At 37.4% G+C, this 15,327-nt stretch overlaps 1 long non-coding RNA gene across 1 annotated transcript; it reads right to left on the reverse strand.

Moving 5' to 3' along the window:
* Nucleotides 1-12,836: 12,836 nt before the first annotated feature.
* LOC136755248 (uncharacterized) lies at nt 12,837-14,687 on the reverse strand. Its single transcript, XR_010817647.1, has 3 exons — nt 14,628-14,687; nt 14,082-14,149; nt 12,837-13,806 (listed from the first exon to the last, which is right to left on the reverse strand). It is a non-coding gene; the product is annotated as an uncharacterized LOC136755248 (long non-coding RNA).
* Between the last annotated feature and the right edge of the window lie 640 nt (nt 14,688-15,327).

Raw genomic sequence — 15,327 nt, forward strand, 5'->3', positions numbered from 1 at the left:
CACACGGCCTGGCATTCATTCAGACTGATCCCTTCAGTATGTGGAAAGGTGTGAGGTACATTTTGTATTCCTGCTGGTTAACCTGAACCTTTCAATCTTAGTATTAAATCACTGTTTCGGCAACATTTCAGTTTGTGAGTAAACTAATAATAGTTTAATGTAGCTATATAGTTGAAATGGCTGAAAGAACCTTCTTGTAGCAGTACAGTACCAGTTAAATCCTGAAGAACCTGGATATTCCATTCTGAGATCTTCCACTTTGAGAACATTTGCTTTTGTCTTTGTAAACACTTTGTTAATTATTTGTTACTTGTCAGGTTTGTTGGGACTTTCTCTTACCAAGAAAATATAATGTCTAGGGACTGAATGTGAAATGTTAATACTTGATCCATTCTCACTGTACTTAAAGAGACTTAGGACCATATTTAAACTTTAAATTCTTTTAATGTAATGTCCCTTTTTTAAACAATAGGAAAACCAATAATTTAATTTCTTGTTTAATTTTATTAAGTTGTGTATGAGACTCCAGTTATTTTTTGTTGTTTTTTCCTCCCTCGTTATGAAAACCAGGCGTTGCCATGAGGGTTCTATGAATCTGTCCCATAGTCGATTGTCTTGCATTGATTAGAGGTAGTAAAGTACAAAGTTGTGGTAAGTTTATCACATGCCAGTGTTAATAGTCATTGCTAGGGGAATGTGTAGAGTCTATTTAGACTTTCAGCGCTGCCATTTGGGGATCAGGATCAGGACAGGCCACAATGTGGATTCGGTTTTCTGGTCTCAGTTTAGCCTGTATAAAATAATGGTAAAACCACAACACAGTTCGGCTCTTCAAACTGTGGCAGTTTGAAACAGGGATAATGTTTCAGCTTTGTGTGCTGTTCCTACTTTCTGCAAACATACAAAACTGGCATTCATGTTTGAAAATATAGAATTAAACCATTAGGATATAGGATGCCATAGATTACTATCTGGCATTTCTTTGCACTGTTCTTTGTTGAATTAGCACTACATAGCCATGTATGACAGTGATCATTGGTGAAATGCTTGTGTTGGTTTGCAGCTTTTGCTCTTGTAAGGTGAAACATAAATATTCTGCATTTATTGACCTCTTTGGTGTTCATTTATTTATTTTTTTCTCATGAGTTCACATTGGTTGAACTCCGAAATGTCTAATTTATTAATCGTATGATATTGTTAAATAATTTCTTGGACATATAACATGTTCAGTAATAAGACATGATCTACTCAATTAAAAAAAACAGCTGTCATTTATGAAAGTAATCGGTGTCGATATTATGTTCGTATTATATTCTCCAAAGCTTTACTCATATGTTATGCTTATTAACAGGTTTAATTTCTTAATTAGAAATCAACTGAACACACAGAGTATACTTCTGTTTCACTCATTTATTTTTGTAACCCATAATATATTCCATCTTGGGAAGCAGAATAAAAGTGAATTACAAAGGTGCTTTGCTCCTGTTGTGTGAAATGCAATGCGGATGTGTTTCCAGTGGCTTCTGCTGGTAAAGAATAGGCTAATAATAAACACAAAATGACAAAATATGTCCAACTTTGCAGTTAATTTCAATTCTACAGAGATGGTTTCATACTATGCCTGTGCATTTATAGCATGCATAGATAGGATAGTAATATTCACAGATATTAGATGGAGTATTCATTTATCAGTTTGCAGGGTGTTCAATGTTTCTTGTGTTACAAAATTCAACTAATGATGTTTGAAGAGATTTGTCTTAAATTATCCAAAGAGACACCCGATTCAGGTTGATTTATATGCTCCAGATATTTTATTAAATGCATACAAGGGAAGACCACATATCACTCATGAAGCATTACGGAAATAGCATACGTGGAGTGACAAATCTACATGTACTCCTCATGGGTGTATTGATGGTGGGGGTGCGGGGTATACTTGATTGAACCTGGGAGTGTCTAACCTGTTACAACCAATCATGATATTGATTTGAGGTGAGACAGAAGGACCTTGGAGATGTCCTGACTTGGTTAATCATTTTCTGAAGCAGTCCTCATCATAGCAGCTTATCACATATACTTTGCTTCAGGGGTCTTGTCAGCAAGCAACTATTGTGCTGATGCAGGCCTCGTTTGCAAGGCGAGGCCTACTCTGGTCTGTAATGCAGATTCCAGTCGGTCTTTAAGAAAGGGAATATTTCTCCCTCTTCAAGTTGCTGTAACCTTTTCAACATTTGCAGGCTGGGAGGGAGTAGTTATCAATTTAAAAATGAAAATTAGACTAAGTCTTAGGGTTTGACAGCCTTAGTACACAGTGCTCATTAGTACAAATGGGAGGGGGTGGCAAGTCAATGGTTTTTTCTGAGATTGCATAATGCTTCTCCCCCCCACACTGTGTTGTAAATGTGCCACTTTCAGAAAGATAAGCCAGAGACTCTAATGTCTGTTCATGCAGATTTAAACAAGAAAATGTTTCTTATCATTGAAGTGTGGTCTCAATGTGCATTGAATCAGAGCAAATTGATTTTTTTTTCTTCACTTCACCTTACCACTTGTCATTCCAAGAATACGCATCTCAATCTTGATGAGGATTTGCTGTTGATTCTGACAGATAATATTTAAATGCATACAATGTACTGCTCTATACCAGACTATTAGGGAGAGATGATATATAGAGTTACTATTTATATATATAGGGTGTTTTAAGAAATGTTATAATAAAAAAAACTCTGTCACTTACTCCCTGTATCTACTGTCATAGTCATGATTTTAAACATTATTTTTATACTTTACATTTTTCAGAAGATTGATAAAATGGCTTCACAAGCGTTTTGTAATTTATATCATGGTTGTCTTTTGTACACTGGACACAGGTATGTCTGTGTAGATTCATGAAAGATGTACGGCTTTGTTTTATGATTATAAATTATAATTATAATATGTACCAACAACATCCCCTGTCCATAATGATGGGTTCTTCAAGAAAACTAAATGTATAGCTATAAGCCTAAGCAATAAGAAAGTTGTTTGTGAGAGCTATAGTTATAGCAGCAGCAGGAAATAATAATAATAATAATATTTCTTTATGTAGTTTAGTATTTTGTTTTTCCTAGCAGGAGCCTTTATCCACGGTAACTTATAAACAACAATCCTGGCATCAGCAGTAATGGCAGCAGTAGAAATAAAAGTGGTATTTGCTGTTGCTGTGGGAGGGACAGTTGTAATAGCTGTATCATGGCAAGAGTAATTGATTGTGCGGTTGCTACTATAGTTAAAGCAGCTTTTGTGCCAGTGCCAGTGCCAGTAGTGGCCAAGTCAGTGGAGGTGGATCATCTTTGAAGAGACGTATGATGTTAAACAAGCAATACTCTTAATTATAATGTGAGAATAAAAATATAATTTACACAAGCTACTTTGGTTATGTACACCACCTCTAATTTAGTCTTTTTATTTCTTTATAAGATGCATGCAATTTGCAAAATTGTCTAATGAACCATACCTCCTAGGATCAAGTACTTTAAACAGATTTACACACATTACATGCCACAGTCAAAGATTTGTATTTATTGTCATATGATTGGAAAAAAGTGTTGTGGTTCTCCTGATGACATCCATGGAGCCATTGACAGTAGGAAATAAAATAGCCCTGGAACAGTATTTCAAAATATATGTGAATTGTCAGTATTATATTTTGGTGTATGTTATGTTAACCTGAATAGCAAAGCTGAGCCACAGATTTGTCATTTATATTGCAAACTTTCCATTCCTCATTATTCCTGTTTTCTCTCATAATTTCTGTACACTGCTTAAGATCACAGATTAAACATCAATCAAATATATATTTTGAATTAATTCTATGCAATGAGTCTGTGACAACTGGACAATATTTATCTGAACTAGGTGTTTCATCTTGTCATTGAAGAGAAAAGCAGCCTTTCCATGCAATGGCATTTCCTTGGTTGTGTAGGAGTTATTTGTGAAACCGAACACTATTGAAGCATGTAATTATGAGAATAATTGGAAACACTTTATTTTAAGTGTCATACATAAGTGTTTACTATATATTTATTGAATCCACAAACTAATATATTAGAACATATACAGTGAGGGGAAAAAAGTATTTGATCCCCTGCTGATTTTGTACGTTTGCCCACTGACAAAGAAATGATCAGTGTATAATTTTAATGGTAGGTGTATTTTAAGAGTGAGAGACAGAATAACAACAAAAAAATCCAGAAAAACACATTTCAAAAAATTTATAAATTGATTTGCATGTTAATGAGGGAAATAAGTATTTCCCCTATCAATCAGCAAGATTTCTGGCTCCCAGGTGTCTTTTAAACGGGTAACGAGCTGAGATTAGGAGCTCTCTCTTAAAGGGAGTGCTCCTAATCTCAGCTCGTTACCTGTATAAAAGACACCTGTCCACAGAAGCAATCAATCAATCAGATTCCAAACTCTCCACCATGGCCAAGACCAAAGAGCTGTCCAAGGATGTCAGGGACAAGATTGTAGACCTACACAAGGCTGGAATGGGCTACAAGACCATCGCCAAGCAGCTTGGTGAGAAGGTGACAACAGTTGGTGCGATTATTCGCAAATGGAAGAAACACAAAATAACTGTCAGTCTCCCTCGGTCTGGGGCTCCATGCAAGATCTCACCTCGTGGAGTTTCAATGATCATGAGAACGGTGAGGAATAATCAGCCCAGAACTACACGGGAGGATCTTGTTAATGATCTCAAGGCAGCTGGGACCATAGTCACCAAGAAAACAATTGGTAACACACTATGCCGTGAAGCACTGAAATCCTGCAGCGCCCGCAAGGTCCCCCTGTTCAAGAAAGCACATGTACAGGCCCGTCTGAAGATTGCCAACATCTGAATGATTCAGAGGAGAACTAGGTGAAAGTGTTGTGGTCAGATGAGACCAAAATCGAGCTCTTTGGCATCAACTCAACTCGCCGTGTTTGGAGGAGGAGGAATGATCCCAAGAACACCATCCCCACCGTCAAACATGGAGGTGGAAACATTATGCTTTGGGGGGGGTTTTCTGCTAAGGGGACAGGACAACTGCACCGCATCAAAGGGACGATGGACGGGGCCATGTACCGTCAAATCTTGGGTGAGAACCTCCTTCCCTCAGCCAGGGCATTGAAAATGGGTCGTGGATGGGTATTCCAGCATGACAATGACCCAAAACACACAGCCAAGGCAACAAAGGAGTGGCTCAAGAAGAAGCACATTAAGGTCCTGGAGTGGCCTAGCCAGTCTCCAGACCTTAATCCCATAGAAAATCTTTGGAGGGAGCTGAAGGTTCGAGTTGCCAAACGTCAGCTTCGAAACCTTAATGACTTGGAGAGGATCTGCAAAGAGGAGTGGGACCAAATCCCTCCTGAGATGTGTGCAAACCTGGTGGCCAACTACAAGAAACATCTGACCTCTGTGATTGCCAACCAGGGTTTTGCCACCAAGTACTAAGTCGAAGGGATCAAATTCTTATTTCCCTCATTAACATGCAAATCAATGTATAACTTTTTTGAAATGAGTTTTTCTGGATTTGTTTGTTGTTATTCTGTCTCTCACTGTTAAAATACACCTACCATTAAAATTATAGACTGATCATTTCTTTGTCAGTGGGCAAATGTACAAAATCAGCAGGGGATCAAATAATTTCTTCCCTCACTGTAAATGGCAGCATAGCGCTATTTTGATTTTCCTACTGAAATCTAAATAATTACAAACATTACAATTTGTATAATTGCTCCATGTAGTTGAACCTCTGAGTTTGTTTATTCTTTGTTACAATATATTTACTATGCTGTCCATGTTGGTTCTCAGTTTATTGATTAATCAAATGTCTATTGAACAGTTCCATATTACATTCAGAATGAACCACTACCCAGTGATTTAAATGTACTTCACTTCAATTGATTTGTTTAATAAAACGAGATAATGAATATTAACGTTGTACTCCCAATTTCACTGTCTGTGAGGTTCACTTTTAGCTCTCTGGTGACATCTACTGGTTGATGTGGAGAATGATGAAAATTTTCAAAACTGTAAAGAAATTCCAAGAAGAGCCTTCAAGAGCTCTTAATAAATAAACTTCAGCTTTATAATGAAGGGAAAGTTATAATAGTCTATGTTCAGAAAAGGCATGAAAAGGCAGACCAGCCATTTTAAGCATTTTAATAAACATGGCTGGGAAAGTCCCACACTGACTGTAGTACTCCACAGGCTATCTCATAAAGAAGAAGAAAATCACCCTAGTTTTTACAGTAAGAGGCAAGCAAATGATTGCAAGAGAATCAATAATGCATTAAAACAGTCTTACTTCAGTAAACACTTTTGTGAGATTCAAGATGAGTTCCTGGTTACAGTGCCTTTAGAAAGTCTATATATAAAATGTCCCCTTAACAATGTGAAGTATGGTATGTGGAAATAATCCTAATTTAAATGCATGGAACTCTCACTGACACAACAAAATGTGAAAAAAGGTCAAGGGGGTGTGGACTTTCTATAGGCACTGTACATTGTAACCAATCATACTAAGGATGAATAAAATAAAATAAATATTCCTTGATTATGTATTAAAGAGACTACTTAATACACTGCTATTACTATTATTACTACATTATTCTTATTATAAAACATCAGCAAATGCATACAGTCTAATAATAAAATGTATATATGTAACTGCAAAATAAATGTATGCTAATTATTATTATTTTCAGATCATTGTGCAATACATGTTCCTCAAAAAACCTATATATGTATAGTTTTATTAGAAATAAGTACTAATCTGAAGTACAATAAGTACATATGAAGTACTGGAAGAATTGCATTTCTTTCCCTGTATGTCTGTGTAAACAAGGTCACTGTCTCACGGTCTTACTGTGCTATGGTGCTGTGCCATAGTTCAACCCTGATACCTATTATTTATTTATTTATCTATTTATTTATTAGCAGACACCCTTGTCCAGGGCGACTTACAAAATAGAAGAATAGGGTTTGATAAGAACCAGCAATTTGAGCTTGATACGTCGTACAACCCCCCCTATTAAACATTATGTATGCCTTCATTTTCCCCGGTTTAGTCATATATGGGTCTTCCTGAGCAGCTGTCAGACAGAAACTGAGCTTCCACTCATCACAGGACAGACTTGTGAGCCTGTTATCTTTCTCTCCTGTCTGGTCTGCATAAAAGTGCCTGTAGTTTGTAACTGTAATAAAACCCTTTGGATTGGAGGTGCATCCTCTCTCTGGATTTCTGTGACTCTTCATACTGTTAAAACATACTGAAACTATGTAATTTATGATTAGACATCATACTTTAAAGGACTTCTGTGTTTTAGCAAAAAAAATATATATATATATACACTCACCTAAAGGATTATTAGGAACACCTGTTCAATTTCTCATTAATGCAATTATCTAACCAACCAATCACATGGCAGTTGCTTCAATGCATTTAGGGGTGTGGTCCTGGTCAAGACAATCTCCTGAACTCCAAACTGAATGTCTGAATGGGAAAGAAAGGTGATTTAAGCAATTTTGAGCGTGGCATGGTTGTTGGTGCCAGACGGGCCGGTCTGAGTATTTCACAATCTGCTCAGTTACTGGGATTTTCACACACAACCATTTCTAGGGTTTACAAAGAATGGTGTGAAAAGGGAAAAACATCCAGTATGCGGCAGTCCTGTGGGTGAAAATGCCTTGTTGATGCTAGAGGTCAGAGGAGAATGGGCCGACTGATTCAAGCTGATAGAAGAGCAACTTTGACTGAAATAACCACTCGTTACAACCGAGGTATGCACCAAAGCATTTGTGAAGCCACAACACGTACAACCTTGAGGCGGATGGGCTACAACAGCAGAAGACCCCACCGGGTACCACTCATCTCCACTACAAATAGGAAAAAGAGGCTACAATTTGCACAAGCTCACCATAATTGGACAGTTGAAGACTGGAAAAATGTTGCCTGGTCTGATGAGTCTCGATTTCTGTTGAGACATTCAGATGGTAGAGTCAGAATTTGGCGTAAACAGAATGAGAACATGGATCCATCATGCCTTGTTACCACTGTGCAGGCTGGTGGTGGTGGTGTAATGGTGTGGGGGATGTTTTCTTGGCACACTTTAGGCCCCTTAGTGCCAATTGGGCATCGTTTAAATGCCACGGCCTACCTGAGCATTGTTTCTGACCATGTCCATCCCTTTATGACCACCATGTACCCATCCTCTGATGGCTACTTCCAGCAGGATAATGCACCATGTCACAAAGGTCGAATCATTTCAAATTGGTTTCTTGAACATGACAATGAATTCACTGTACTAAACTGGCCCCCGCAGTCACCAGATCTCAACCCAATAGAGCATCTTTGGGATGTGGTGGAACGGGAGCTTCGTGCCCTGGATGTGCATCCCACAAATCTCCATCAACTGCAAGATGCTCTCCTATCAATATGGGCCAACATTTCTAAAGAATGCTTTCAGCACCTTGTTGAATCAATGCCACGTAGAATTAAGGCAGTTCTGAAGGCGAAAGGGGGTCAAACACAGTATTAGTATGGTGTTCCTAATAATCCTTTAGGTGAGTGTATATATATATATATATATATGTTTGGACTTATTTGGACCGTATCAAAAACAACAATTAATCTTTTGAAACTTGAAGAACCCTTTTAGGGATGAGATGGCAGATCAGGAGTTCAGGTACAAAAGGAAGTCTTTATTTTGGATACACATAGGGTGTGGCTGCCCAAGCTAACATAAATATACAATCACAGTGTTATTTGAGAGGTGCATAGTGTCCAATCAGTGGGGGGCACACATCAACTGTTCACCTGGAGACGAGGCTGCCAGGCAATGGTTCGAGGTCATGGTTGTCTTATCTGAGAGAACATTCCTGAGGAAGAGATGTAAACGATGTGCCAGAGTTGCCCCACAACCGATACTGGAACAAAGAAACAGTGTGAGAGAGACACTTAAGCAGAGAAAGAGAGAGAGAGGGAGATGATTATGTATACATAGCAGGATATATACTTTGTATTCATATGCTAAGCTGACCTACATTTTATTATATTTAAAAACTTTAGCAAGACCTCAAGGGTCTTCAAACATCTTCATAAGTAGCACTGGGGTTGCAAACTAACATCTATATTATATTTCTGTGCTAGTGATTGTTGACAGTTCAAATGGATGGTGAGTTTTTGCTGTGTCCGTTGTAGAAAACAGTCCAGATCACTTCTTCTGCTTTGGTATGTACTCACTTTCTGCACTGGTAGCAGGAATTGTTTATACCTTCGTCATCAATAACAACAATAAATAGTTTATTTGAAATATAACAATGTACATTTAACAGAATTCAGATATAAATTATTTTCTGCGGGGATGTATGAATTTATATAATGGATTAAACACACGTAATGGCAATGTCTGCAAATCAAGAGAGGCTAATAGTTAAAGATATTTAATGGTCTTGTATATCGTTATTAAGTCAGACATCATTTAATTTATGGTCAGTGCTTATATTCCCCTTCCCTTAATTTGATAATTCATGGCCCTGCATCATATATTTGCACTAGTTTGCACTGCTTATTATTTTTTGTGCTTTGTATATGTACATTTTATATTAAAAGTATGCATATTGTGAGATCTGCTTTGAGAAGTGTTGAAGTGAGAGGGGGAAAATCTATTAAACTGTATATTTGTTATCTGAAATTGTAGGGATATAAATAAATACATTTTATATAAGCATAATTGTTAGTATTTAAACTGAAACAAAGACTAACAAACAAAAAAGCTTGGAAAGAATCCAAAGCCTGCATACCTGTTTCATTCTATGAGTAACTACATACAAAAATAAAACAAAAAAGTCAATTACCTTGTTATGATCAATATGCTCCAAAGAATATGTTAGAATTCAAGCAAAGTAAATAGTTTTTATCTAAGCTTCATTCTGATTCAAACTTTGACAATGAAGTATCTCTTCTGCTTTACTCTTTATGAAGTCTGACTCATTTGCACATTACTCATCGCCATTGAATCTACATTATTGCATCAGACATATAAATGTAATTTATGCATCACAGATTTTTTTAATTAGTTTGCAAGCGGACATTCTTAATGTATGGGCTTACTCTCTGTCCCAACATTCAGTGCAGTTAAAGATAATATTTGCACTTACTGTCATACTTTAAAAAAGGAGGTTTTAGCCCATTCAACTAATCCCATTCAGTCCCAGTCTTGAACTGTGGAAACTCAGGAAACAATTTGATTTCTATAGTATCAATTTGTTTGGAGCTCTTGGATGAATCCCAGAAAACAAACATAAATGTAGTGGCAATATCTGCTATCTGCTTTGTCTCCCTTTATGAAGAACAGTCAGTGAGTTTCTGAATAACATACCTTGTGATTTTCAGGTGTTATAATTTAAGATACAAAACACCAGATGGGGCTATTTTACAATATTGCCTGCTCACTGACATTCAACTTCATATAGGTTGTGAGTGGTAGATGCAGTAACGCGATTCTGATACGAGGAATTTTAGTCACTAAAATAGCATCATAGCTGTAGTTATATCACTCACAAAGGTTTTCCTTATCATATTTCCCCAGCCTTACATTGTGACTGGTCAATTGTGGGAGAGCATTGGATGCTTCACACACTTTTGCAACAAACCGCACTTCATATACAGGGTTCTGCCGGCTTTTGTTGCTTAAAACCCATTGGGGCCTTTGATTATTGCATTTGGGGAACCACTCTGGATGAATAAGAATACTGTGGAGATTGTAATTTTAGACTCTCCAGACCTCCTATGTCTCTGACTACCTGTGTACATGCACTGCCTCCTCCACAGCCTATACAGATGGCTGTTTCCCTGCATGCCTATGCAATCAATCTTGTGCATGCACTGTTGTCATACAGTTCTGAGTTTTTGATTGGCACTTTATTTTTTGTCATCCAACATTACTCATTGTATCCTTACATAAGCACTTGTGTTGTGCACTCTAGTGTTGCAAATGTTTATTGATCTCATTGTACTCATGTAAGCCTTGTAAGCTGACTTGGATAAAGACATCTGCCAAATGAATAATAATAATAATAACAATACTAATAATAGTAATAAGTCAATCTGCGCTGCAGCAGGTCCAATTAAAACATTACAGCCCATTGCTCCTAATCTTTGTTTCCTGTTTGCACTTGCCTTTTGTACGGTATGTTTTATCAGGGGGAAGGTTCTGACCCTGTAGAAGACCAGACATGGGTTTGTAATGGTCCCTTCACCGTTTGTGTCCAATCGCATTGTGGGACAGAAAAGGGTGCCATGATCTCTGAGGTAGAGTGGACTTGATCAGAGGTCGGTGTGATTTTGGTCATTAGAGATCAGAAATCAGAAGAAAAATAATTAGGTCTAGTCTGGAACTTTCATTAGTCTTACTGTGCTAAAAGTGCAGAATAAGATAAGTAGGGGTTAGGTGAGTGAGAGGTCCTATAGCGTTGTATAGCGTACTCCAAGACTCCGTCCTGGGCCCGCTCCTGTTCTCTCTCCACACTTGCTTCCTGCGCCCCCTCATTGCATCCCATGGTTTCTCATACCACTTCTATGATGATGCCCAGATGTTCCTGTCTTTTCCCTCTTCTGACCCTCTCATCCCCTCTCGTATCTCTTCCTGCTTGTCTGCTATCTCCACCTGGATGCACTCGCACCACCTCAAGCTCAACCTCTCCAAATCGGATCTCCTTTTTTCCCCCCACTCTTCCTCACCTTCTGCTGACCTCTCCATCTCAATCCCCTTGGAATCCACCACACTCTCTCCTTCTTCTTCTGCTAAAAATCTAGGAGTCACCCTCGATCCTGCGCTCTCCGACACTTAGCCCATCACCATGCTGACACACACCTGTAGATTCTTCCTGAGCAACATACGCCGGATCCGTCCCTTCCTCACCAACTACTCGACTCAGCAGCTCATCCAGTCACTGGTCCTCTCCTGCCTGGACTACTGCAACTCCCTCCTGGCCGGACTGCCTGCAACTACTACCCGCTGCTCCAGCTCATCCAGAACTCTGCGGCTCGTCTGGTATTCTCTCTGCCCCGATTCGCACACACTACTCCACTGCTCCGCTCCCTCCACTGGCTCCCGATACCGGCACGCATTCAATTCAAGATACTGACCACACTGCACCAAACTACCTTCAGACCCTCGTCTCTCCATATATCCCCTCCAGACCACTGCGCTCTTCTGGTGCCAGAAGACTAACTCTGCCTCCTCTCCACTCCCCTTCCTGCACAGCCACTCCTTCTCATCCCTGGCACCTAAGTCCTCCTGAGTCCTTGACCTCTTTCCGGCGATTACTCAAGACACATCTTTTCAGACAGTACTGGTAATATTAGTCCTTTCAATCCCCGTTAGATAGCACTTCACAGAGTTTTATTATGCATCTTGCGTTTTTGATTGTTTTCCTCCTTGCTCCCTTTCCCATAGCCCTTGACTGTGACCCTACATCTTGACAGCACTTAGCTTTACTTTCCAGGATGTATGACCTCACTTACTGTACTTACCTGTGTAAATTGGAAGTTGTAAAATGTATTATATTTCGAATTGCTATGTTTAATGTAAATTGATTTTGTAATGTTTGATGCATTGTACTTAACTGTATTTTTTACACTTTGTATTGCACTTATGTTGTAAGTCATCCTGGATAAGGGCGTCTGCCAAGAAATAACAATAATAATAAAACTATATAATACCTTGATCTGAAAATACATAGGAACCACACGCATTTTCTCCAGAAAGCCAAGCTAGTTCAGGATATAATGAGTCTAGTCCATTGCTAATGCTGAAAGATGTTTATTAGATGAGTACATATAGCATGAAAGGTTAATAATTAATCATTAGTAAATATTGCAAATAACGCGTTACATCAGAAGGACTCAAAATGAGGGACACCTGCCAATGCCAATGGCCTTTCTTATTAATTATGAGTTCTGAAAGTTACAGCTGCCCAAAAGTAATTATGGTCACATACATGCTCATCACATAGCAAGTATTGATTTGTTTAATTAAGAAAGAGACCAAGGCAATGCATTGCTGACATACACAAGTTGGTTTTAGAAAAACATTGAATGGCTCACTCTGTACATCCACTGAAAAGTGCTATAGGAATTTTGTAAGAATTCCTATGTGATAAGAATACCCTGATGAAATATAAGTCAGTGTGGACAAAAAAAATAGAAGTAAACACATCAAAGGAAATGGCTGAGATATGAGCTACAACTAACCTTGAACAAAAAATGATAATATGAATTTAAAGTCAGGCATCATTATGACAATGAGAAATCCATTTTTGGTCATATAAATGCTAGCACTAGGCATAAAAACTGCATTTTTGTCCCTCACTGGTGTAAACTATTAATTTTTTCCCCATTATGAATATATATTTCTGTCCTGTGTTATTCTGAAAATTCATTAGAAAGAAAAGGAAGGCAGAATCGGCTTTAGGCAGCCAGTTTTTGCAGGTCGGAAAGAGCATTATTAATTTCATTTCCCTCAATTCCCTGCTGTGATATCCCCTCTGCTGACTGTAGTGTTGGCAGGTGCAGGTGTAGTGGCATTAGTAACTGAAGGTGTTGTGGAACTGGCCTCAGTAGTGATTGTTGAAGTGCTGGTTGCAGGTCCACTTGTGGTTGGAGGAGTTGTAGATTTTCCCTTGCAGGGGGGTTTAGGATGGGAAGGGAATTTAGGATGGTTAGGGAATGGTTCTCTTCTGGGACCATGTCGTTCTGGTGGCCTGTTTGCAAATGCCTGTAAAAACAATGAGGTTTACTTTTTGCTCAACACAGGGTTAGTTTCCATTATTATAATATATGGAAAATGCACAGAAAGGTGTAACATGTATTGTTACAGCCACATAATTCAAATTTTAATTTATAAAATGCAATTTCAATTATGCAGAATCTACTAACAAATTCAGACATATTCCAAACTGATCTTTTACTTTTCAGTAGATCACATACATCCCTCCATTTTTAACACATTCTTTCCAAGCCTAATCAGACTAGCCAGAAATATATACTTACAGGAACACTGCACACTGCAACACAAACAAGTAAAGCAAACACCAAAAGTTTCATGTTGGAAAAGATATCTGGAAAAAAAAAACAAATTAGCATGTGTTGTACAATCAAGTGCATATTATGGATTTTCTGTATGCATTTGTTATTTAAGTCGTCTTATTTTTTGATTAATTGGTCTTAAATATATATATATATATATATATATATATATATATATATATATATATATATGTGTGTGTGTGTGATTTTTCAGTACTATATCAGAGGTATAAAACTTTGGTTCAATATATATTTACTGCATAGCATAATAATGTATCTATTCACTCGTAAACTGTATAGCACTGTTGCATGACCAAAATTACCATTTAGAATGTAATTTGTTAGATCTACGAAAACCTAATGGTGGAGTCTTGTCCGTAAAGCAACATGTAAAACTGTATTCTCCAAATGCTTCTCTATATTAACACTTGATGAACCTTCCCCAAAATATTCTAAAATAAAAATAAAACATTATACCTATATAGGTTTAAAATTTAAAATAGAGATTACCTTTTTTTTATGCAAACTTTTAGCAAGTCTTCTGGGAGTTGATTTCTACTGTACTTAGAAGCTCTGAAGGGGAAAATGTATTTCATTATATATAAAGACTAAAAGTTATAAAATGCAATGGGGCAGACACAAGAAAAACAGATCAGTGGTGGACAAAGGAAACTGTTGAAAGGATCCCGAGAGATGAAAAATCAAAACCGAAGATATGACATGGAAAAGAGAAGCTGTAGATCAAAGCAAATAGAAGCATCGGAGGCCTTCATCCAGCAGTGGATATATCGATACATAAACTATAACCTGTAATGTTTTATGAGAAAAACACAAACCCCTTATATTATGTATTGTAGTACACTCAGCAAGTATAACTAATTATATTTCCTGTTGTATTCTTTTAGCATGTTATGTTCATGTTAATAATTTGGTCTATCACATATACTAAAACTAATATTTAAAGTATCCTACTTCATATTTGTCAGATTAACTACAAATAATGTTGATGTATTTCATACTGTATATTTTATAATTATGATAGTTTATATTATAAATATAATTCCCTATATATTTTATTTCCTTAAAATCTTCAAATTATGTAATTTTAGAAATACATAAAATACATTTGTGATATATTTAATGCAGCATATTGATTATTAATGTATATGTCAGAATATATTGTAATTAATGCATGCCATAATTTGCAATA

This window comes from Amia ocellicauda, chromosome 8, assembly GCF_036373705.1.
Source record: "Amia ocellicauda isolate fAmiCal2 chromosome 8, fAmiCal2.hap1, whole genome shotgun sequence".
Lineage (NCBI taxonomy): Eukaryota > Metazoa > Chordata > Actinopteri > Amiiformes > Amiidae > Amia > Amia ocellicauda.